Here is a 23,636-nt window from a genome sequence, read left to right as displayed (position 1 = left end):
TAAAATCCTGGTCATGTGCCTAAGATCACACTGTGAGTCAAGCTTGATTTTAAATGGATCTGGGTGAATAATTTGCTTAGTTGATGTGTTTAAAAATATGGAAATACATGTATTTTTAAATTCAGTTAGGCTTTAGCATATGTACTAGTAGGGAATCTTAGGCAGCATGTCTGTTAGGCCTCTTACTTCACAAATAGGCTCTAAGCTGTGCAATCAAGATCCAGGGTGCGCCGTTGAAATGAAAAAGGAATGTTATGTCTTGCTTATATATATGTGGCCTGTTTTCTGCCAGTAGACACAGTGGAATAGTATGAGCAGAGACACACATATTGCATGCAGAGACAGACATGGTAGATTACATGTATGTACTAGTAGATAATCTTAGGCAGCATGTCTGTTAGGCCTCTTACTTCACAAATAGGCTCTAAGCTATGCAATCAAGATCCAGGGTGTGCCGTTGAAATGAAAAAGGAATGTTATGTCTTGCTTATATATATGTGGTCTGTTTGTTGCCAGTAGAGACAGTGAAATAGTATGAGCAGAGACACACATATTGCATGCAGAGACAGACATGGTAGATTACATGTAACATCCTGGTCATGTGCCTAAGATCACACTGTGAGTCAAGCTTGATTTTAAATGGATCTGGGTGAATAATTTGCTTAGTTGATGTGTTTAAAAATATGGAAATACATGTATTTTTAAATTCAGTTAGGCTTTAGCATATGTACTAGTAGGGAATCTTAGGCAGCATGTCTGTTAGGCCTCTTACTTCACAAATAGGCTCTAAGCTGTGCAATCAAGATCCAGGGTGCGCCGTTGAAATGAAAAAGGAATGTTATGTCTTGCTTATATATATGTGGCCTGTTTTCTGCCAGTAGACACAGTGGAATAGTATGAGCAGAGACAAACATATTGCATGCAGAGACAGACATGGTAGATTACATGTAACATCCTGGTCATGTGCCTAAGATAACACTGTGAGTCAAGCTTGATTTTAAATGGATCTGGGTGAATAATTTGCTTAGTTGATGTGTTTAAAAATATGGAAATACATGTATTTTTAAATTCAGTTAGGCTTTAGCATATGTACTAGTAGGGAATCTTAGGCAGCATGTCTGTTAGGCCTCTTACTTCACAAATAGGCTCTAAGCTCTGCAATCAAGATCCAGGGTGTGCCGTTGAAATGAAAAAGGAATGTTATGTCTTGCTTATATATGTATGTGGTCTGTTTTTGCCAGTAGAGACAGTGAAATAGTATGAGCAAAGACACACATATTGCATGCAGAGACAGACATGGTAGATTACATGTAACATCCTGGTCATGTGCCTAAGATCACACTGTGAGTCAAGCTTGATTTTAAATAGATCTGGGCGAATAATTTGATGAGAGTTAGAGAGATGGAAACTGTGAGCAGACACAGGTGAAATTATTGACAAATGTGAAAATATAATTCCTTATTTCATACAGAGACTCAGTGTGATCGTTGTGAAAAATGTTAAAGCCATGCTTTTTACCATAAAACATTTACCAGAATGAGATGAGACAGACGCACACAGACAAATGACACACACAAAGAAAAAAAGATGGGGCAGGCACAGAATGAGATGACACACAGGCACAGAGTGACGTCAGACACAGGCACAAAGTACCCTTTAACCTTAGAAATGCAAACTGTGAGCAGACACAGGTGACATTATTGACAAATGTAAAAATATAATTCCTTATTTCATACAGACACTCAGTGTGATCCTTGTCAAAAATGTTAAAGCTATGCTTTTTACCATAAAACATTTACCAGAATGAGATGTGACAGACGCAAACAGACAAATGACACACACAAAGAGAGAGAGATGGGGCACAGAGTGAGATGATACACAGGCACAGAGTTAGGTGAGACACAGGCTCAGAGTGAGATGAGACACAGACACAGAGTGAGATGAGGTTCAGGCATAGAGTGAGATGAGACACGCAAAGAGAGAAATGACACACACAAAGAGAGAGATGGGGCAGGCACAGACTGAGATGAAACACAGGCACAGAGTGAGTTGAGACACAGGCACAGAGTGAGATGAGACACAGGCACAGAGTAACATAACACACAGGCACAGAGTGAGATGGTGCAGGCAGAGAGTAAGATTAGTAATGAAACTGTACTGCATTGTTACTGTGACACAGTTGCTGTGGTATAAAGTAACTTATGTTGTAAACTAGTGTTTATATTGTTCACCTATTGTAATTGCTATGTAGTATGTTTGTAGTGGTCTATAATATGTTATTTTGTCTTTACCACAGGTTGTAATCATCTATAGAAAGATTAAAGAATATGCCGTCAAAGGAAAGACGTCAAAAGAAATATAAACAGGATTTAAGGTCCAAGAAAACAGAAATACAAGACTCATCCAAAACACAATCTTCAGTGAAAAAAACATAATGCTCCTGGTAAGCAAACTAAGGACTTTTTAAGGAAGTTATTGAAATGTTAAAAAAAAAGATGTTGTTTCAAAGAAGAATAACCCATCTCTAAATGGAAAGAAAACATCGTGGCCCTCAAAGTTGTTAGACCTGTAGAAGGAGATGATATTGTCTATAGCAATAGAAGAAGAAATCAATTTATTGAAATTCGTAGACGAATGTTTTATAACAGAATAGTTTCAAATGTATTAAAAAATGTAAAGATGTATCAAAAAAAGACCGCTTTTTACAAGCACAAAAAAGCATAGTGAAGATTGTGGATGAAGCATTTAAAGTGAAAAATAAATTATATTGTTTAGTAATCAATAGAATTCGTACACTAGATAAGGTAATACATGTGTTCAAATCAAAATGTAAGTGGAAAAGAGTAATTAATCGGACTAATTTTTGTGATGTTTTTTCTGGAGAATGTAAACATAGTACAAGTTGTGAGACATTTTTTAATGAAGAAAGTTACTTTCAGGATAATGATTTGGTGCATGCAGTTGACACCAGTGGTCGAGCCTATGAGGTGAAGGATGGTTGTCCGGTTGAAAAAGAAAAAATTGTGCCTAGAAACACAGAAGAGGTGTTAGCTGATGAAGTTTTAGAGAGATGTCCTAAGGCTCCAGTGTATACTTGGAATTGTAGTAGTATTTGTAGTGTGCGACAGGATTCAATTGATTTGTTTCTCAGTTTCTTACGGACATATACTAAGAAAAGTCTAAAACAAAAAAATGAAAATTTTGCAAGAGTTAGATCCTTGTAGAGTGAGAGAAAAAACAGGTTTGCATGGGCATTCACTGGCTTGTCTTTCATGAAAAGTATGTCAGAGTGTTTTTCACCATTTTAGGATGTTAGCAGTGCATCATAATAAAGTGAGGAAATTAGTGAGAAGGTTGTATTTTGCAAAAAGTCCAGCACTTAACCTAAAACAGTTAAACAGTGCTCTTTTGCATGGAACTGAATTAGATGTGAAGAACATTTGTAAAGAAATTGAGTTTTGTTACTTTGGTGAAAAAGAGGACAGTGCAGAAACTGATACAGTAATAGAAGGTAATGTGGAAGAGAATGTACAGATTTCAAGTACAGAAAAATTTCAACATGAAATTACAAAGTTTAAGGTCAATTCAAGTGAAAGGCCTAATTTTACTTGTGTGTGTTGTCGACGAACTCAATATAAGAATCAGACTAGATTAGTTGATTTATATGTAAAAAGCGAAAAGGAAAATAAAAATGAGTGGAAGGATTTTGCAACTTATTTGTTGGTAGAAAATTGTTTTGATTTGGGTTCTGATCAACGTATTTGTAAATATTGTTAGAATATATTAAATGAAAACAGAATGCCTGCTAGAGCTGTTCATAATAATCTGGAGTTGGTAGACATTCCTTCTGAATTGATAGATTTAAATACCTATGAGTCTATTCTGATTCAATGTGTGCATTCTTTTCAGGCTATTGTTCACATGGAGCCTAAGACAGGGAGATTACCTCCTTCAGATTTACAGAGAGGATTAAGGGGAAGAGTTGTTTATTTGCCTCTAGATTTTAAGAAAAATATTGATACAATTAATGTAGAAAAAGTAGAAGAGGAACCGCTGGTTATTCTAGTTAATGGAGTTCCGACAAAGAGTAAGAAAATCTGGCAAGAATTAGTGGATGTTAGGAAAGTCAAAAAGGCAACGTTGTATTTGGTAAAAAAATCATTACTACTACAAAAATGTATATGTTGGAGAAGAGGAAACAACTGTAGAAGAGGACAGTGATTTCTCAGCTGGGCAAATTGAAAAAGTTGATGTCTCTAGAAGTGAAGAAATTTATTAACATTATAGTGTTCATCCATTGCATTCCAAAGAAGTAATGGGGAATGCTATTGACTTGTTTCAAATGAAAGAAGCAAAAGGAAGTCCCATTAGTGTATGGGAAGAAAGTTTGGAAGCTCGTTGTTTTCCACAGTTATTTCCAACAGGTCAAGGTGGACGATATGACGACCGACCTGTTCAAATTCCTGCATCTGAATACCAGACTTTAAGATTATATGCAGAAGATCCAAGGTTTTGTCAATGCATTCCATATTTGTTCCATCTACTGTTTGAGAGTGACTTGTCTAGACTTTCTTATGTAGTGAACCATATACTGAAAATTGGTGTACATCTACAAAATGTTTCGGCAAGGGACTTTATGGATAAAGTGAAACTGCAAGACAGTGTTTTGGAATCTCAGCTAATTAATCTCATGGCATGTCAGCGTGGTACTAACGAGTATTGGTACCGTTGTTATAGGGAATTGAAATGTATGCTAAGAAACTTAGGAACTCCTACATGGTTACTCACTCTTAGCTGTGTTGAGTATGCTTGGGAAGTTTTACTTGAACTTCTACGAGAGGCAAATAAAAATATTGAAAATATTGAATACAAGACATCTGGAGAACTGTGCTCTTTGGATCCAGTTAATGTATGCAGATATTTCAATCATAGGTTTGAAGCTATGATGCCTTTTATTACAAACAAAAATAATCCTCCGCTTGGAGAGGTTTTGGATTTCTTTTGGAGAAAGGACTATCAAGCAAGAGGTGCTCCTCACATAGATATGCTGCTATGGATTAAAGATGCACCAACATTTGGAACAGATTCAGATGAGAAAGTGAGGAGTTTCATTGAGCAGTATTCTACATGTGCTGTTCCGAAAAGTACAGAAGAAAACAATTTAAGACATCAAGTTTTACGCTGTCAAACCCATCATTGTGGAAAATACTGACGTCGAAAATACAAATCCAAGGACAAGTTCTACACAAAATGTCGTTTTGCATTTCCACGTCCAGTAACATCGAAAGGAAGAGTGAACATTTTATGTCTTCTCTGTGACATACTGTGACAAGAAAATCACCTAAAAATACATACAACCTAAGAAGAAATGAGGAGTCCAAATACATAAATGACTACAATCCAGTAATTTTGTCCATGTGGAATGCTAACATGGATATTCAGTATGTTGCTGACAACTCTATTGCTGTGGCTCGATATGTGACGTCTTACATCACAAAATCAGAAAAGACGGAACTGAAGGAAATGTGGGAGGAAATTTCACATGAAAAGAGTCTAAGCAAGAAATTATACAGTTACAGTCTGAAGATGTTGTCGCATCGAGAAATTGGAGCATATGAATGTTCTGATCGGTTATCATCAGCAAGTCTATATGCCAAATCTAGAACCATCATTTGGGTGAGTCTAGGTCTTGCTGCAACACGAAACCGAGTTTTGAAATCTGTACAAGAAATAGAGTATTTGGCGGAGAAAGAACCAAACAGTACAGATATTTTGAAGACAAACATGTTGGATACATACTATCCAAATAGAAGTAGTCATCTTGAGAACGTTTGTCTCTATGAAGTTCTGCAAACCTATACTTTTAAGAGGAACGTCACAGAAGATATCAATAAAGGTGTATATGCTGTAATTGGATGTGAAAGCTGTCTGGTGAAACAGAGAAAAGGCCATTTGATTAATCATCGAAAATTGAGTTGTGAATCTAAAGACAAAAGGGAATTTTACTATTTAGCTCTTTTGCAACTCTTTAAGCCATGGCGTACAGAAGAGGAACTACTTGGAGATTTTCCACTTATGAAGATTCGTTCAATGCAACCAAGGATACCACAGAATGTCCTGTTTTGAAATTATCTGCAAATGTTGAACGAGGAAATACAGCAAGAAGCTACAATTGCAGCAGAGATTGCTAGAGACAGTTCTCAAGACAGTCAGAGTTCTGCTTCATTGAGTCAGGATCCACTAGGAGGACCAATTATCCAAAATGAAGCTGCCACTGCCATAGATGAAGTGGAATGAGCCATGGAACAAGCTCTGGAGGATGTAGTTAACTTAGAAGATTTGGAAAAAAAAATAAACGTTGAGCAGAGACAAATATATGACGAAGTCACAGAACAGATTGAGCATGGTTTATGTCATGAGAAAAAAGAGTGCTCATGTACATCATTTATACCTGTCCGACTGTACGTGAGTGGAGAAGCAGGAACTGGAAAAAGTTTTCTGATTAAAGCAATTGCAACATATCTGCAGAAAAGAACGGAGTCATCGCTGTCTTGTGTTGTTACCGCTCCAACTGGGTTGGCAGCCCATAACATTAAAGGGATTACTTTACATCGCTTATTGATGCTGCCAGTAGAGCATGATAATAAATTACAATACCACAAGCTATCTGGAGAAGCTTGTTGTGAAGTTTCAAGAGTCCTAAAGAAAATGTAACTTCTTATTATTGATGAGGTAAGCATGGTATCAAATGTAATGATTGCTTTGGTGCATTTAAGAATGCAAGAAATTATTAAAACAGAGTATGATGTGTTATTCGGAGGCAAACACATCATTGTTTTTGGAGATCTACTGCAGCTAACTCCAGTAAAAGGACAACCAGTGTTTAAAATGCTTACACATGAAGATACTAGGAAGTGCCTAGGAAGCATTGGAAATGTTAACATATGGTTACATTTCAAATATGCAGAACTGCTTCAAAATATGCGACAGGCAAAGGATGAAGATTATAAAAATATTCTACAAGATGTAAGAATTGGAAAACTAACTGAGCATGGCAAAGAAGCTTTACATGGATGATTAATTTCAAGTTTGTTTCCAAATGAAAAGAAAATTCCTGAAAACAAATCTGTTATATGCTTGATGCCAACTCTGCAAGAATGTTCAATCTTCAACAACAAAATGTTACAGTTAGAAAATCAACAGATTGTGAACCTCGAAGCTATTGATAAAATAGAACATGAAGGAGCAACTATTATTTTGTCAGAAAAGTTGAAATCAAAATTGGATTCTTTAGAGAAGACAATATCTAAAACTGCTGGTTTGGAAAAGACTCTGTATGTATCTTTAAATTGTCGTATAATTTTACGATGGAATTTACATGTGGAAAGAGGTTTAGTAAATGGAGCAATGGGTCTTGTTGTTGATTTTGTGAATTACCGAAATAGAGATGGAATTGAATTTCTAAAAATCAAATTTGATGGTATTAAAGAAGTACAACAAATCAGTTGTTGTTCTGCTCGATTTTTGCTTGTGAAAGATTTATATGTCCGCCGAAAACAGTTTCCTGTTTCTTTGGCATATGCAGTGACTATTCATAAATCTCAAGGTTTAAGTGTAGATAGTGCTTTAGTGAATATTGGGAGTACTGTGTTCAAAGAGGGTATGGCATATGTTGCTTTATCTCGAGTCAGAACTTTATCTGGATTGTACTTGATTGATTTTGATGAGACCAAAATTACTGCTGATCTAAATTGTGTAAAAGAATATAATAGGTTAAGAAGAGAGTATGCTCCAAATTTACCTCAATATCCTCTATTTAAAAAGCGTGTGGTAGGCCAAAAAAGAAGAAATGAGAAAAATTGTAGTGAAGTTGTAGCAAAAAGAAAAAAAGTAGATGAACCAGTAATTGTAAGCAGAAAGGAAAAGGATTCAGTTAAAGATGTTGTTGGATTTCAGTTTGAAAACAGTTCTGGTGTCAACTGCTATGCTAATGTAGTGGTTAATGTTGTTTTTCTCTCCAAACTGTACGAGAACAGATTGTTGAAAATCAGGATCAAAGATTTTGTTCTTTGTTGAATTCTGTGTTTGAGAAATGTAGCAGTGATAGAACAAAAATACAAACTGTTTCTGAAATTCGATATGTTTTAGACATATGTTCTGATCTAAAACAATTTACACAGAATATTCAGCAAGATTGTCAGGAATTTCTAATGTATATGCTTGTTGTATTGCAAGATGAAGGTGTAGATGTAGAAAATCTTTTTGGCCTTTCTTATAAATGGCAGCATAACTGCGACAATTGCTCCTTTTCAAGTAGTACTACAATAGGCAGTGAAAGATTTATATATTTGACTTTATCAGACTGCAAATCAGTGTCTTTTAATAATCTAGTAAGAGAAGCAAATCAAAACATGGTCTGTACTCAATGTAAATCTGCAATGCTATCAACATTATTTATACAAAGATATGGACAGTATGTAATTTTAATGTTCCAACGATGTAGACCTGATGGAACTAAATTGACAACTTTAATTACAAATGTTGTGGCTTCTCAATTATCAATTTCAGGAAGAACCTTTTCAACTGCAGCAATTATTTTCCATGATGGTTTTTCGACAACATCAGGACATAACACAGCTTATTTAAAATGTCAAAAAGGCTGGACTAATTGCAATGATACTCAATTGGCTTTCACACAACGTTTGCCTTATCAGTTACCAAATTCTTACCTAGTATTCTTACAGCCGAAATTTTAGGAAAGGTAATTGGCCTATGAAGATTGGAGCAGTTAATAAAACTTAGTCTGCTGTTCAAAATTACTTTGTGAGTGAGATTGATTAAGATATTAAAAAAACTTGTAGTTGTCATAGAGGTAGTGTAAGTGTATCACGTAGTGTGTGATGTGAGTATTATAGGAAATATTAATCATAAGTAAGCCAGAGGTGGAAATATAACTATTGTTTTATAATGTAAAAGATGTTGGAGCTTTTCTTTCAGAAACTCGGGTAAATGGAAGAATAAGAATACTATTGAGTAATTTCCAAAGAAAAGGAATTTCCATATACTATTTGGCCTCGTGGAAAAGTACGTGGATCAAAAGTGGGTTAAGATATGTTTTTTCTAAATTTTACATTATTTATTGAATCGTTGTATGGGTTTTTTAAACACAATCATTTTGATTGTGGGTTTTTTTGCCCGCTGTCATATGATGAGTAGTATTGAAGTCACTGTTTTAAGTGAAATTCAATATATTCTGAGAACAGCAAAAATAAACCATATAACATGTTGTACAAGTTAAATTATATTTTGTATTATTAAATATATATTATTCTCACCTTCTCTCACACGCACTCACCTTTTACCACCCTCTATCACTCCTCTTAAGTCACCCTCACTGCCCTTCTCTCACCCTCCCTCACCTCCCTTTTCTTATTCCACTTCCCTCACTTATCCTCATTCCCCATTCCTTTACTGCCCTTTCCCTCTCTCCCATCCACCACTTTCCAGCTGTCAGTCCCTCTACTTCACTCCCCTTACCCTTCTTTCCTTTCTTTGCTCCCTCAATAATTCCCCTTCTCTCACTCACCTTACTCCACTCCACTCACTCCTTCTCTCACTCCCTCTGTCCTCTCACATCCTCACTCCCCTTCCCTCACTCCCTCTCTCTTAGCCTTACTCTCTCGGTCCTCTCACTCTCTCACTCCTCTTCCATCACGCTCACTCCCTATAACTCACCCACACTCCCTCACTTACCTTTCTTTGCTCCCTTACTCAGTCCTTTTCTCTCACTCTTTCCTTCACTACCTCTATGTCCTCACTCCTTCAGTCCCCTTGTCTTACAATCACTCGCCTTTATCCACCCTCTATCACTCCTCTTTCCTCAACCTCACTGCCCTTCTCTCAGTCTACTTCACCCCGTTCCCTTACTCCACCTCCCTCAGTTATTTTCATTTCCCATGTTTACTGCCCTTTCCCTAATTCCCCTCCCACACTCAACTTCTTTCAGTCTCCCTTCTTTACTTCCATTCCCCTCTCTTTCTTTCCTTTGCTCCCTCACTCATTCTTCTTCCTTTACTCACCTTACTCAAATTCTCTCACTCCTTAAGTCCCTCCCTCTGTCCTCTCACTTCCTCAGTCCCCTTCCCTCAGTTCCTCTCTCTTAGCCTTACTTTCTCCGTCCCTTCAGTCTCTCACTTCTCTTCTGTCTCGCTCACTCCCTATAACTCACCCACACTCCCTCACTTACCTTTCTTTGCTCTCTCACTCAGTCCCTTTCTGTCACTCTTTCCTTCACTACCTCTATGTCCTCACTCCTTCACTCCCCTTGTCTCATGCTCACTTGCCTTTATCCTCCCTCTATCTTCCCTCTTTCCTAATCCTCACTGCCCTTCACTCACCCTCCCTCACCCTTGTTCCCTTACTCCGGTTCCCTCAGTTATCCTCATTCATCATCCTTAACTCCCCTCCTCTTTCTCTCCTCACGCACTCACCTTTTCCCAGTCCCTTTGCTTCACTTCTCTTCCCCTTCTTTCCTTCCTTTGCTCCCTCTGTCATTCTCCTTTCCTCACTCATCTTACTCTCCTTTACTCACTCTTTCTCTCCCTCCCTCTGTTCTCTCATATTCTCACTTGTCTTCCCTCACTCCCTCTCTGTTACCCTCACTCCCATTGTCCCCTCACTGTTTTACATCCCTACATTCACCCTCACTCACCTTCCATCCCTCATTGTCATGAATCCACTGTCCATTGTCCACTGTCCATTGTCATGAATCCACTCACTCCTGCTTCCCTGTCACTCACTCTCCTTTCTTTACTCCCCTTTCTTCCTTTAGTTTTCCTAATGCACATTCCTTTAGTATCTTACTCACCTTCACTTCATTTCTCTCTCCTTCTCTTCTTCTCTGTCATTGAATGTATCCATCTCATTATCCTCTTAGTAATTTACTCTCCCTCTATTTCTTTTTCACTCTCTCTGACCTTCACCATTCCTTTGTTTTCCTTTCTGAGTCCTTCACTCCTACTTTATCTCTTACTACCTTTTTATGACTTTTAATCTCCTGCTTTGTCTCTTGTACTGTGAAATATATAAATTATAAATATTATAACTTACATTTTTTTCTCTTTCACAGATATTAAATTTACTGAAAATATGTAATTAAGTTTACATTACTTAAAAGGTAAGTTTGACATACAAAATTTACTTTCTCAACACTCTTTTCCTTAACCTCACTACTCTTCTCTCACCCACCCACACCCCCGTTCCCTTACTGCGCTTCCCTCACTTATTCTCAACCCCCATGTTTACTCCCCTTTTCCTCACTCCTCTCCCACACTCACTTTCTTTCAGACCTTCTCCTTTACTTTCCTTCCTCTCTCTTCCCTTCCTTCGCTCCTACACTCTTTTCCCTTCCCTTACTCTCCTTACTCCACTTCACTAACACCTTCTCTTACTCCCTCTGTCCTCTTACTTCTATACTCCCCTTCCCTCATTCTCTCTCTGTTAGCCTCATTCTCTCCGTCCTCTTAGTCTCTCACTCCTCTTATGTCACGCTCACTCCCTATAACTCAGCCACACTCCCACACTCACTTTCTTTCAGATCTCCTGTTTTACTTCCCTTCCTCTCTCTTCCCTTCCTTCGCTCCTTCACTCTTTTCCCTTCCGTTACTCTCCTAACTCAGCCACACTCCCTCACTTATCTGTCTTTGCTCCCTCACTCAGTCCCTTTCTGACGCTCTTTCCTTCAGTACCTCTATCCCCTCACTTCCTCACTCCCTTTGTCTTACCCTCACTCACTTTTATCCACCCTCTTTCATCCCTCTTTACTCATGTTTTCTGCCGTTCTTTCACTCCCGTTCTCTTAGTCTGGTTCCCTCACTACCCCTCATTCCCTATCTTTCTCTCCCTTTCCCTTTACTTTCATCCCCCACTCACCCTCTCTCAGTACCTATGCTTCAGTACTCTTCCCCTCTATTCCCTTCCTTCGCTCACTCACTCATTCCCCTTACCTCACTCACCTTACTCCACTTCACTCACTCTTTCTCTCACTACCTCTCTCCTGTTACATCCTCATTCTCCTTCCCTCACTCCCTCTCTCTTAGCTTCACTACCTCCGTCCCCTCACTCTCTCACTCCTCTTCCGTCACGCTTACTCCCTATAACTCACCTACACTCCCTCACTTATCTTTCTATGCTCCCTCACTCAGTCCTCTTCTCTCACTCTTTCCTTCACTTCCTCTGTCTCCTCACTCCTCACTCCCCTTGTCTCACGCTCACTTGCCTTTATCCACCCTCTATCACCACTCTTTCCTCAACCTCACTGCTCTTCTCCTACCCTTCCTCACCCCCGTTCCCTTACTCCACTTTCCTCACTTATCCTGATTCCCCATGTTCACTCCCCTTCCCCTCACTCACCTCCCACACTCACCTTCTTTCAGTCCCCCTACTTCACTTCCCTTCCCCTATCATCTCTTCCTTTGCTCCCTCACTCATTTTCCTTTCCTCTCTCACTGTACTCCCCTTCACTCACTCCTTTAGAATATATAAAGAATATCGCTCTTTTTGGAGAATTGGAGGTAGTTCTAAAAAGAACGTTTTTCTTCTTTTTTAGTTTTTGGTTTTTTTTAGAACAAAAACAAAAATAGGGAATGCAAAACTGCTCAACAGGAGCAAAAAAAAGGGGAAAATTAGGGCTGAGGACCGCAGCGGTGTTCTTCCCTTTTTCGAACAATTAGTAGGATGCTCTGCTCCCCATAACAAAGCAGTTCGTCACACTGCTTACACCTAATTGTAATGTCAGAAAAAACAGGCAGAATATTTGGTATCAACTCGACTGATCTTCCTGTCACTGATGTTGTTGGTCCTCCGGTGGAAGTCGAGGGGCCATCTCTTGGTGCATTCCGTGCCAGGTCCCTGACACTCTCCCGGGCATAGTTCTGGGGGTGCCTTCTTTGCACGTATCTAATCATGGTGGAGTTCCCAAAACTGTATTCTTTTCTGGGGTCACCACGTGAAAGAATTGTGTGGCATATCTTGCATTCCACCTTTGGAGCATTTACTTTCTTCTCACCTTCTGGAATGCTGAAAAATTTCCAGATGAAGTGCTCCTTAATTTTTGGCTGAGGAGGGTCCCCTTGGAGAAACTCATCAGAGTCACTGCTGCTTGGTGCTCTTGCAGCCATTCTTTCCAAAGAACTGAACAGGAGAAAAAGGGAACAGGTCTTGCTCTCTCCAAAGTGAAAGAGGTAGTTAAGGAAATGGGTGGGATTTTCATTAGTTGTAAAAAAAACTGTTAACAACCAATGAAAAGTTTTATTTTAAGGTCACATGACTTGACGCGCTTACGCTACGCGCTCCGGAGCGCTTCCGGGAGCGCTTACGCGGCACGTACATAGGCGCTTCCGGGGCGCTTACGCGGCGCGCCTGAATGACGTTTTGTTAGATTTTAGGAAATGCGTTTACAGTTAAAATACGGTTGTTTAAAATCAAAAATACTACTTTTCTAAGTATGCCACTGAATGTCTTGCATTATTATTTACTTTAAATACATACTTTTTTTCCGCACGTGGGAATGGAGTTTACGGGTGCGTTTACGGGTGCGCGTACCCTGAGCGCTCCGAGGTAAAATGATAAAAAAAAACACAGGAAAAATACATTGAAAAATTAATTTTAGGGGAAAAAAATATATATATAAAAAATATAATAATTATTAGTTATACAAAACAGCTATTAAAAAAACTTAATAAGTCACTTTAAAAATCGTAGGTTACAAACTCGTTATAGTAAGGAATTAGCTTTTAAAAAACCTTTGAAATTCACTGAAAAAACCATAGGTTTCACACCAGTTATAGTTAGCTGTACATTTTACTCATACAAAACCATTGAAATTCCCACGTTATAGTTAGTTGGACTCACTATTTGAGATGTCATCAGTGATGTCATCAGCGTTGTCACTGACCAAGTCATGAATGATGGAATATGTGACATCATCAGCAGTGCATTGTGGGTGCGTGAGTTATAGTTAGCTCAAGTAATTATAACAGCGGAATTTCAATCGTTTTGTATGAGTGAACTAACTAACTAACTATAACGTCCCTAAAACCTATGTTTTTTTTGTGAAGTTCCAGGGTTTTTTAAATGCTAATTCCTAACTATAACGTCTAAACCTATGGTTTTTTCAGTAAATTTCAAAGGTTTTTTAAATGCTAATTTCTAATTATAATGTTCATTAAACATATCTTTTTTTTCTGTCTTTTTTATTTATCATCCTATTCTCAACCTGGTAAAAACTGCAAATCTCACCACTCTTCCATCGATACCTTCCCCAACAAAATCGCCACAAACTAGAGTCACAACTAACGCTAATGATATGCAAACAAGACATTCCCATGCAAAAAAACACGAAAACACCACTTTCCCATATTTTCAACAACCAGCCAAATCTGCAATGCTTTCTAAAAACAGGCGATAGACCCACTTACCAGTAACAAATTAACATCAACCTTTAACTGATGTAAGGACTTCAACTATCCACTGTGTGAATAACACCCAACTCACACCCACATCAAAAGACCAACACGTGATAGAGGTACTAATCATGCAGCTCCGACACCCAACAAGGCCACAACACCATCCCCGGCTACTACCACTGAGGCAGCGTAAAACAGAACAACGGGCCTGCCCAAAATACCATATCCCCTCAACCGCACAATAGCTGAATGTTCGGAGATGTGGCAACCAACTATATGTGAAGGAGGCAAGTTGCCCATCAACAATAATTCACATAATGCCACGTGTACCGGTGATGTGCTGCACAGACCTTACTATGCAAAGCACAAACCTCATCATGTGGAGATATTGTATTTATACTTGTAGTGTACTGCACAGTGGATGCAACCATATTACCTCAGACAGTGGGGAAGATCTCAGTCATGTAGCTGTGTTATCCCCCCCTTGAAGCAGAAGCGGAGTGGGCTGGTCCAACGAATGCCAATACAGCGTAGGAGTATGAATAAATAGGCCAGGCCCTGGGTGTGGTTCACTTGTGCGAACACCAACGAGTCTGCCAGAGCGGTGGCCCGCACCCTGGCACGTGGCTGCCGCCATGACCGCGGGCCTCCTTTACACAAGCCCCCTGCCAACCCAGCTCCACAACACCGCACACTTATGTCTGTACCAACTACTGCCTGTGATTTACACTGTGGACAGCAAGGTTCACAACTTGAATTCAGCCTTGATTTATTAATTGCACAAAGAACTGTACTCCATATCCTCGGATTTTGTCAAGAAGAAATGACAAAATGCATTCCTCAATGTCTATGCTAACTACTGTCTTCGATCTACACTGTGCACAGCAGGGTTCACAACTTGAATTCAGCCTTGATTTATTACCTGCACAGAGAACTGTACTCTATGTCCTCGGAGTTTGTCAAGAAGTAACAAAAAGCATTCCTTGATGTCTATGCTAACTATTGCCTTTGATCTACACTGCTGACAGCAGGGTTCACAACTTGAAATCAGCCTTGATTTATTAATTGCACAGAGAACTGTACTTTATGTCCTCAGATTTTGTCAAGAAGAAATGACAAAAAACATTCCTCGATGTTTATGCTAACTACTGCCTTCAATCTACACTGCAGACAGCACAGCTTACAATTTCAGATGCAGTAGCGATTGCAGATTACGCAGTCCAGTTTGCAAGATACGTTGCTCCCACTTTGGCCCCCGAGACCACGACTCATCGCAGGATGCGCACACGCTTTGTGCTTCAGGTGCTACTAACTCACTTCACCATAAATCATCACCATGTGACCTTATCAAGTCAAGACATTGCTCCCACTGCGGGCCACCGCAGCTCAACTCAATGCCACATGGCTGTGCGCCCATCCTGACCGCTGCCTGCGCCCTACACTGTGCTTACACGGTTCACAATTGAAGATGAGTAGCGACGCAAATTGTGTAAGAGACTATAATGGGTTAAGAAGACCCAATACTCCCAATCTGTGCAGCTCAAGTCAGCGTTACCTGCCTGTGAGCCTTTGCTGACCGCTGCCTCTGGCCCACAATATAGAAGACCGGCGGCACGTGGTGCCAACTAACCCTGTTCAACACAAGCTGATTACACATGTGTAACTGGTTCCTGACTCCTAAATGGCAGCGACCCCAACTTCTTTGCAGTGACCACAGCACCAGAATCTCTTCGATCACAACCATATTTCCATATGCAAGGCCGGCGATACGTAGTCCCACTGACCCTCTCTAACACCAGCCGATCCCACATATGTAACTGAGTCCTGAATGGCAGCGACCCCAACTTCGTGGCAGGAACCACAGCACCTCACTCCCTTTTATAAGTAAGTAGTATTTACAGATTGAAGTCTGCCGACAAGTGGTGCCACTGAACTTGCACTACGCAGGACGGTGAGCCCACCAATGTATGCACAAGGCTGTAGGCCCTTCCTCATCACTACCTCTGACCTACACTACGGTCAGCAGTCCTCACATTTCAGATACAGTCCTGATTCCACATGATGCAGTCCAGTACGCATTGCTCCTAGTGCGACCCGCCCACATCAAAAATCATCACAGGCTCCTAAACTCTCAATGCTTCTGGTACCACTAACCCTATTTAACACAAACAAATCCCATATGTCTAACTGTGTCCTGAGTCCTGAACAGCAGTGACCCCAACTTCGTGTCAGCGACCACAGCACCTCACTCCCTTCGATTAGTGAGGAGTATTTACAGATTGAAGTCTGCCGACAAGTGGTGCCACTGAACCTGCAGTATGCATAAGGCTGTAGGCCCTTCCTCATCGCTACCTCTGACCTACACTATGGTCAGCAGTCCTTTCAATTCAGATACAGTCCCGATTCTACCTCTGGGCCGGAAGCTCCGCCTCTTGGCCGGAAGTTCCGCTTCTGGGCCGGAAGCTCCGACTCCAGGCCAGAATCTCCAGCCCGAGTTCGGACGAAAAGTTAGTAGTCCTAAATCCATTCTGTGATCTCCAAAAGTAGTAAGTGCATTCTGTGAATACCAAAAGTAGTAAGTTTAGGATTTTGTCTTAAGTTAGTTCTGTGAATCAGGCCCGTCCTTATTTTGTGATTTATTTTCCAAGCTATGTCGTCGACATCCATAGTCCCCACAGGAATCTTCCACCTTGCTGTTTTCTATTATATTTGTTACATTTTATTTATTGTTTTATTTTTTATATATATATATTAATAAAAAATTTAAATTGGAAAATAGTTTATGGTTTATATAACTTTATAGAAAAATAAAGTTTGACAACAAAGCAATTATAAACCTTTTCGATTGTTTTCTTAACTGCGTTGTGACTCTTTCTTGTTCTTATTACTGTTATTTGATGGTATCCACCATGGTGTTAAATTTTAGAGCACTTATCACCGCAATACTACTAAATACTGCATTAGATTTATCTCAACTTTAGTTGCATTAAAGTACTAATAATGAAATGCAGAGTAGCCGATCCCTTGCAAAAAGACACAAGGTGCACCTTTGCGATTTATTCTAAATACTCAAATCCTGTATTGAATTGCACTGAGGTAGTGCCTGCACTTACACAAAATCTTACACAAAATCAATGAAGAAATCTCATTGTATTTATATTGATTAGGAATAGTGTGTCAGGTGCTGGATCTTGATGGGATACACTACCCAGTCACTATATTGTTCTGCACATAAACAAATGACATCACAACCTTCACAACTACAATGCAAAATTAATTCTGGCAATAACTCACGTTACCACAAAGAATTTTACACCTGCTTTCTACTAGTGTTAATCAAGACGATTACCTGCAGCATAAAAGGAAACACAGCGAAGAGCCACACCAGGACACCTAAGATGCCATAGAGTCAATGACCACGATACAGGGATACCCATGAAGACCACAAGACTCATCGCAACAACCCCAGGACCACCAAAGCCTCCAAAACCCGCATCTGAGCAAGTGTATCCATGTGGTCATTGTGTTAGCATGATAGGCACAGGCCCTGCAACATCACACTGTGCTGTCTTCAGCAGACGTTACCATGTCACCTCAGCGTTGGCAGTGGCCCTTGACATGTAGCTACGCACGCATCCTCCTGCCTGCAAAACAGGCATGTGCTGGTCCAGTGTACACAGGTCCCAGCGTACACAGGTCAGCGCAGGGGTGTGCCTATATGGCAAGGGAAACAGGGTTTCTCCCACATGTCTGTGTGCAGGAAGTGTGGTAAGTGTGTCTCTGTGTTCTGATGTAGCCTGCCACAAGGGCCACAGCAGACGGTGTTGTAAAGTGGCATGCACCACCACCAAACGGCACTCTCGTGGTGTAGTTCGAATGCCGTACAACATACCAAAATACGCATTAGAATGCGGTGCCATACGAGTGCATGGGATACAACAGCGCACCGTACAAAAGTATGGGGGCGCGAGGGAAGGAGGAGCAGTGTTTGGCAATGTCACACACATTCCCCAACACCCATGACCAGCCTTTGTACACATCCTATATGAATGCAACGTAGTTTTCACTTCTATGCTTGTTCAGTACTGTGATGTTGCCAGGTTGTGTGACTTATGCTCCTTCTGTGTGTTTTTCATTTTGGCCATTGTTTGTCTATACTTGTGCTGTACTTCACTGTACATGTGTGCCATTGTGCCCATTTCCCCCGTCTCCCACTCCCTGCTTCTTCCTCGTCCTGCTGCTCTTCTTTCTATAATTTTGCTCCCCAGACATAAATACATATAAAGAACAAATTAGAATAGTTCAAACTGCTTTTTCTTAACCAACCACAAAGATGCTTTTCCACAAAACGAATGTGCATCCTACTTTTAAAAAACAATGCTTTCCATGTCCCAATCAGGTATCGCTTTGTATGTGAAAAAAATGAGTTCCCCATCTTTAAACATATCTCTTATTCTACGAAGGAAGTGCATGAGCAACAGACATTTTTCCATACCTTCTAGCCATACCTTCAAAATGCTAGTGTGGATCGTAGGACATAGCTCTGTTTTCTGGTACAAGAGGTATGCAGAAAAGAGACATATTGACTTAGACCTCGGTTTAGAAAATGTGAACATTAAATGGTTTGGACAAGGAGGATTGAAGTGTCACCAATTGTTGCCTTTGGTTAAAACCTGTTTGCATCTCCAATACCCTGACCGCGTCATTGTGCACTGTGGTGGAAACAACCTAGGCACATTGACTGGTGTAGGTTTGGAAATGCTTATGAAGGACACCTTTGGACAATTGATGTTACTTTTGCCTCAAACTTTCTTTGTATATTCCAATATATCCCAAAGACAAAAGTGGAAATGGTGCAAACAATTTTGTCCCCAGATTGAAAAATCTAGGAAGAAAGTCAACAAAGTTGTGTCTGCATACCTTAGAGCTCACAAAATGGGGTCCTTGTTCAACAACAGCATACCTTTTGATATGACGGATATCTACAGAAGTGATGAAGTACACTTCACAGATCAGGGAAACCAGGTTTTCCTGAATAACTTGAAGCTGTGCATCCGCACTTATATGTAGCTTCAACTAATGAACACAAGGTCTCTTTTTAGAGCCACCCTATAACTTACAACTTAGGCCCACTATTTTAGGGCTAGTTAACGGCAACTCGCCAAAATGTATTCTCCACACAGCTGTAGCGCAGCGGCCAGACCATCTCCCTTTGCAGCACAGAGCTCTCGCTTTGATCCCCGGCTCTACTCACCCATAGGGGCGAGTAATTTGCGCTTTACAAATACCATATTGATTTACCTTCGCACTCCCTATACAACACCACCTAAGCACCATATACAAGTTGGACAGGTGTGACACAGCGCCCAGAGCACATGACTTCACTACATAGCACACACAGTTTAGGCTCACAATTTTATCCCCGACTCCAGCAGCAGCTCAATTTAATAGCATCACACTCTACGCAATACCTTACTTAATTTCCGTACCCCGTACTTTCAGACTGGTAGGGGTCAGTAGTTCAACGGCTTTACCCGAGTCAGCAACTCAGTTTACTCCCCCAGCACCATCAGACCCGTAGGAGTAAGTAGTTAGCACTTCACAAATACAGAATTGATTTGATAAACGCAAATTTAACTTCGCACTCCCTCTATAACACACAAGCTACAATGTTCGAAACAAAAGTTAATCCAAGTAGCTATACCTACATGCTCACACTACTTGGACAGGTATGGCACAGCGCCTAGAGCACATGACTTCACAGCATATGACACACAGTTTGGGCTCACGCTTTCAGGCAGCAGCTCATCTTAGCAGCATGAGACTCTAGACAGTACCTCACATATATTCCGTACCCGAGGACTTTCAGAGCAGTACGAATCACTAGTTCATCCTACTAGATATAAACACATGCTGACACTACTTCCACAGGTGTACTGCAGCGGCCAGTGCACATTTCTTCACAGCATTACACGCAAAATTTGGGCTACCGCTTTAATCCCGAGTCCCGCACCAGCTCACCTTATCAGCATCAGACTCCACGCAATACCTCACATAATTTCGGTAGCCCAGCACTTTCAGACCAGTAGATATGAGTAGTTTGCTTCACACCTCCTGTATAGCACACCCTAAACACCCCACAGAGGTTACAGTGCTCCTACCCTCCTCTTCCCAACTTGTTTTGCCCTTTTTTCCCCTTACTCCCTTCAACGGAATAACAAAATGGTGGCCAACACTTCCTAGTTGCAACCGCTCGCAGCCAATCAGCAGCAAGCTCGTGCTCGTAACGCCTCAGCCAATCAGATGGCAGAATTCCCAAATATCGATATCTGTAAATTTCGATATTTCTCAAAAACTACTGAACTGATTTACACCAAATAAACAAAAGCGTGCTCCCTTCTCCCTGCCAAATTTGGGGTAATTCAGTTCACCCGTTTGACATGTAGCCTTGTCTAAAGTTTCCTATGGAAATTAACATGAAGAAAACATGTTTTGGGACCCACTAAAAAAACAATAGGTTTCAGGCACGTTATAGTTAGGAATTAGCATTTCAAAAAACCTAAGAAATTCACTGAAAAAAACATAGGTTTCAGTAGCCTTATAGTTAGTTGAACATTTCACTCGTACAAAACCATTGAAATTCCCCCGTTATAGTTAGTTCAGCTAACTATAACTTGCGTGCAATGCACTGCTGATGACGTCACATATTACATCACTCATGACAGGGTCAGTGACATCACTCATGACATCACTGATGACATCTCAAATGACATCACTCATGACATCACTGATGACATCATCCAGTGAATGTGTGTTTTTCTGAAAATGAAATATGTTTTATATATGTATATCTCAAGGTTGATGGAAGAATAAATGGGTATATAAGTGTCTAAATGGATTTTTTTAAATAAAAAATTGATTGTATGACTGACTGATTAAGTGTATCTTAGTGAATACATGGGTTAGTGAGTAATGTTTAAATATATAAATATCTGTGTCAGTCTCTCACTTTGTGTATAAGGGGCTGCATGGGTTGGTGAGTAGCTACATGAGTGTCTATATGGGCCATTAGTTGTTTTTTTGAGTATCAGTATGAGTGTCTGAGTGTCTGTATGGTTCGGTGGGGGATATTACTTAGATGCATGAATGAGTGCATCACTGTTTGTATGTGTTAAAGACAGTATGTGTGAATGATTATATGGGTGGATGAGTGTATGTGGGTGTGTTAGTGAGTGAATGACTGTTTCAATAGTGTTTTTATAAGTAACTACATATCTTTTAAACTAGTATATGTGAGTGTTGGTGTATATAAGTGAGTATATGTGAGAGTGAGAGATTGTAAGAGTTCCTTTATAAATTAGTATGTGTTTCTATGAGTGATTGCTTAAGAGAGTAAGTATGTGTAAGTTTCTGTAGAAGTAAGTGTGGTGTGTGTGTATAACTGTATGTGCAAGTAAATGGATGTTTGATACTTTGTTTGCATGTGTTACTATGTGTGTGAGTAACTCTATGGATAAGTGGCGGTGTGTAACATGATGTATAGGTGTATGAGTACATATGATGAGAGAGTACATGTATGAATGACTGTATAGGACTGTTGGTGAATGAGTGGATGTGTGTGTGTAGATCTAGGAATTACTAAATAGGTGGTTTGTAAGTGGTATTGGTATGTCCATTGTTTTGAAAATGTTAGTTTCTATTTTTGATTGTGTGTATCAAAGGTTATATTAGGGTGAGAGGAGGTCTGCCACTCTATCACAAGGATGATGTCATCAGTGATGTCTTTTGAGATGTCATCAGTGATGTCATGAGTGATATCACTGACCATGTCATGAGTGATGTAATACGTGACGTCATCAGCAGCGCATTGCAGGCGCGTGAGTTATAGTTAGCTGAATAAACTATAACAGAGGAATTTCAATGGTTTTGTACGAGTGAAATGTCCAACTAACTATAACGCCCCTGAAACCTATGTTTTTTTCAGTGAATTTCTAAGGTTTTTTAAATGGTAATTCCTAACTATGACGTGCCTGAAACCTATGGTTGTTTCAGTGAATTTCAAAGGTTTTTTAGATGCTAATTTGTAAATACAATGGGCATGAAACCTATATTTTTTCAGTTAATTTCTAAGGTTTTTTAAATGCTAGTTTCTAACTATGCCTACAGAGGTAGGACCCGTGAAGAAAGAAGTAAAAGCACACAGAAAGAAGAAAAAGAAATGCAGAAATAGCAACAGAAGGCCCCAAAGACAAAGAAAAGTGCAGGAAGAAGGAAGACGTGCAGAAAGAACAAACAGAGGAGCAGAAAGAGTCCTTGTTTCAAAATCATCCTGTACCCTCAACTTTTTCAGATGGTACTGGTGGTAACTGACTCTGACTAACCAGTCCTAGAGCCAGTGCTATGCTAAAAGACACTTAGAATACAGTTAAAACACCTACATACACTAGGGAACACTATGCGTTGGGGCACCCCTGTGATTACCATGGCCTCCTCTTGTGGAAAAGTAAATTTTGCCATGTTCTGTGTCCCTACGTGTCATCCATCATATGTTATGTGTGCATGATTAAATATGCATATGCATTCCCCATGTTTGATTAAAGACGCAATTACAGTTGTGTCCATCTCTAGTATGCCAGTTTCCAGTCCTCGTGAATACTACGAATATCAGGCCTATGTAAAGCTACGTTGCCACGTTTCTCAGTGTGCACGTTATTCCATTGTAAAGTCCCCGTTTCTAGGCCTCAAAAGGGCCCGGACACCAGATTCAGCTCTTGTCTCCTGTCTCCTGAAGCCTCGCTGAGGAGCGATACAGCCCCCACCTGTATCCTCGACCCTTCACTTACTTCCTGCCTCACAGTGCCCGGTTCAGCCTGGCTCTGCCTCTGAGTCTGCCAAAAGTATGTTATGATTCCAGTTATCAGTTCAGTCCTTCTCCTCTGCATTCCTAAAGCTACTGAATCGCATCAATAGTTTCCGTCATTGTCTAGCCTTTACGGCCCCATGTTAGAGAAATACTGCATTTAATGGTCATTTAATATTCCTCATCACGCACTACATGTAGAATAATGCATGGTCCAGTCTTAGTGTCTGTTAGCCTTTCCCCTCCTGACTTTTAGTCCATATCAACATGTTCTCTAAACATCAGATACTAGATACTGTTTAGGTACATGT

This window comes from Lissotriton helveticus, chromosome 6 (genome assembly GCF_964261635.1).
Source record: "Lissotriton helveticus chromosome 6, aLisHel1.1, whole genome shotgun sequence".
Classification (NCBI taxonomy): Eukaryota; Metazoa; Chordata; class Amphibia; order Caudata; family Salamandridae; genus Lissotriton; species Lissotriton helveticus.
Note: the sequence above shows the minus strand (reverse complement) of the source record.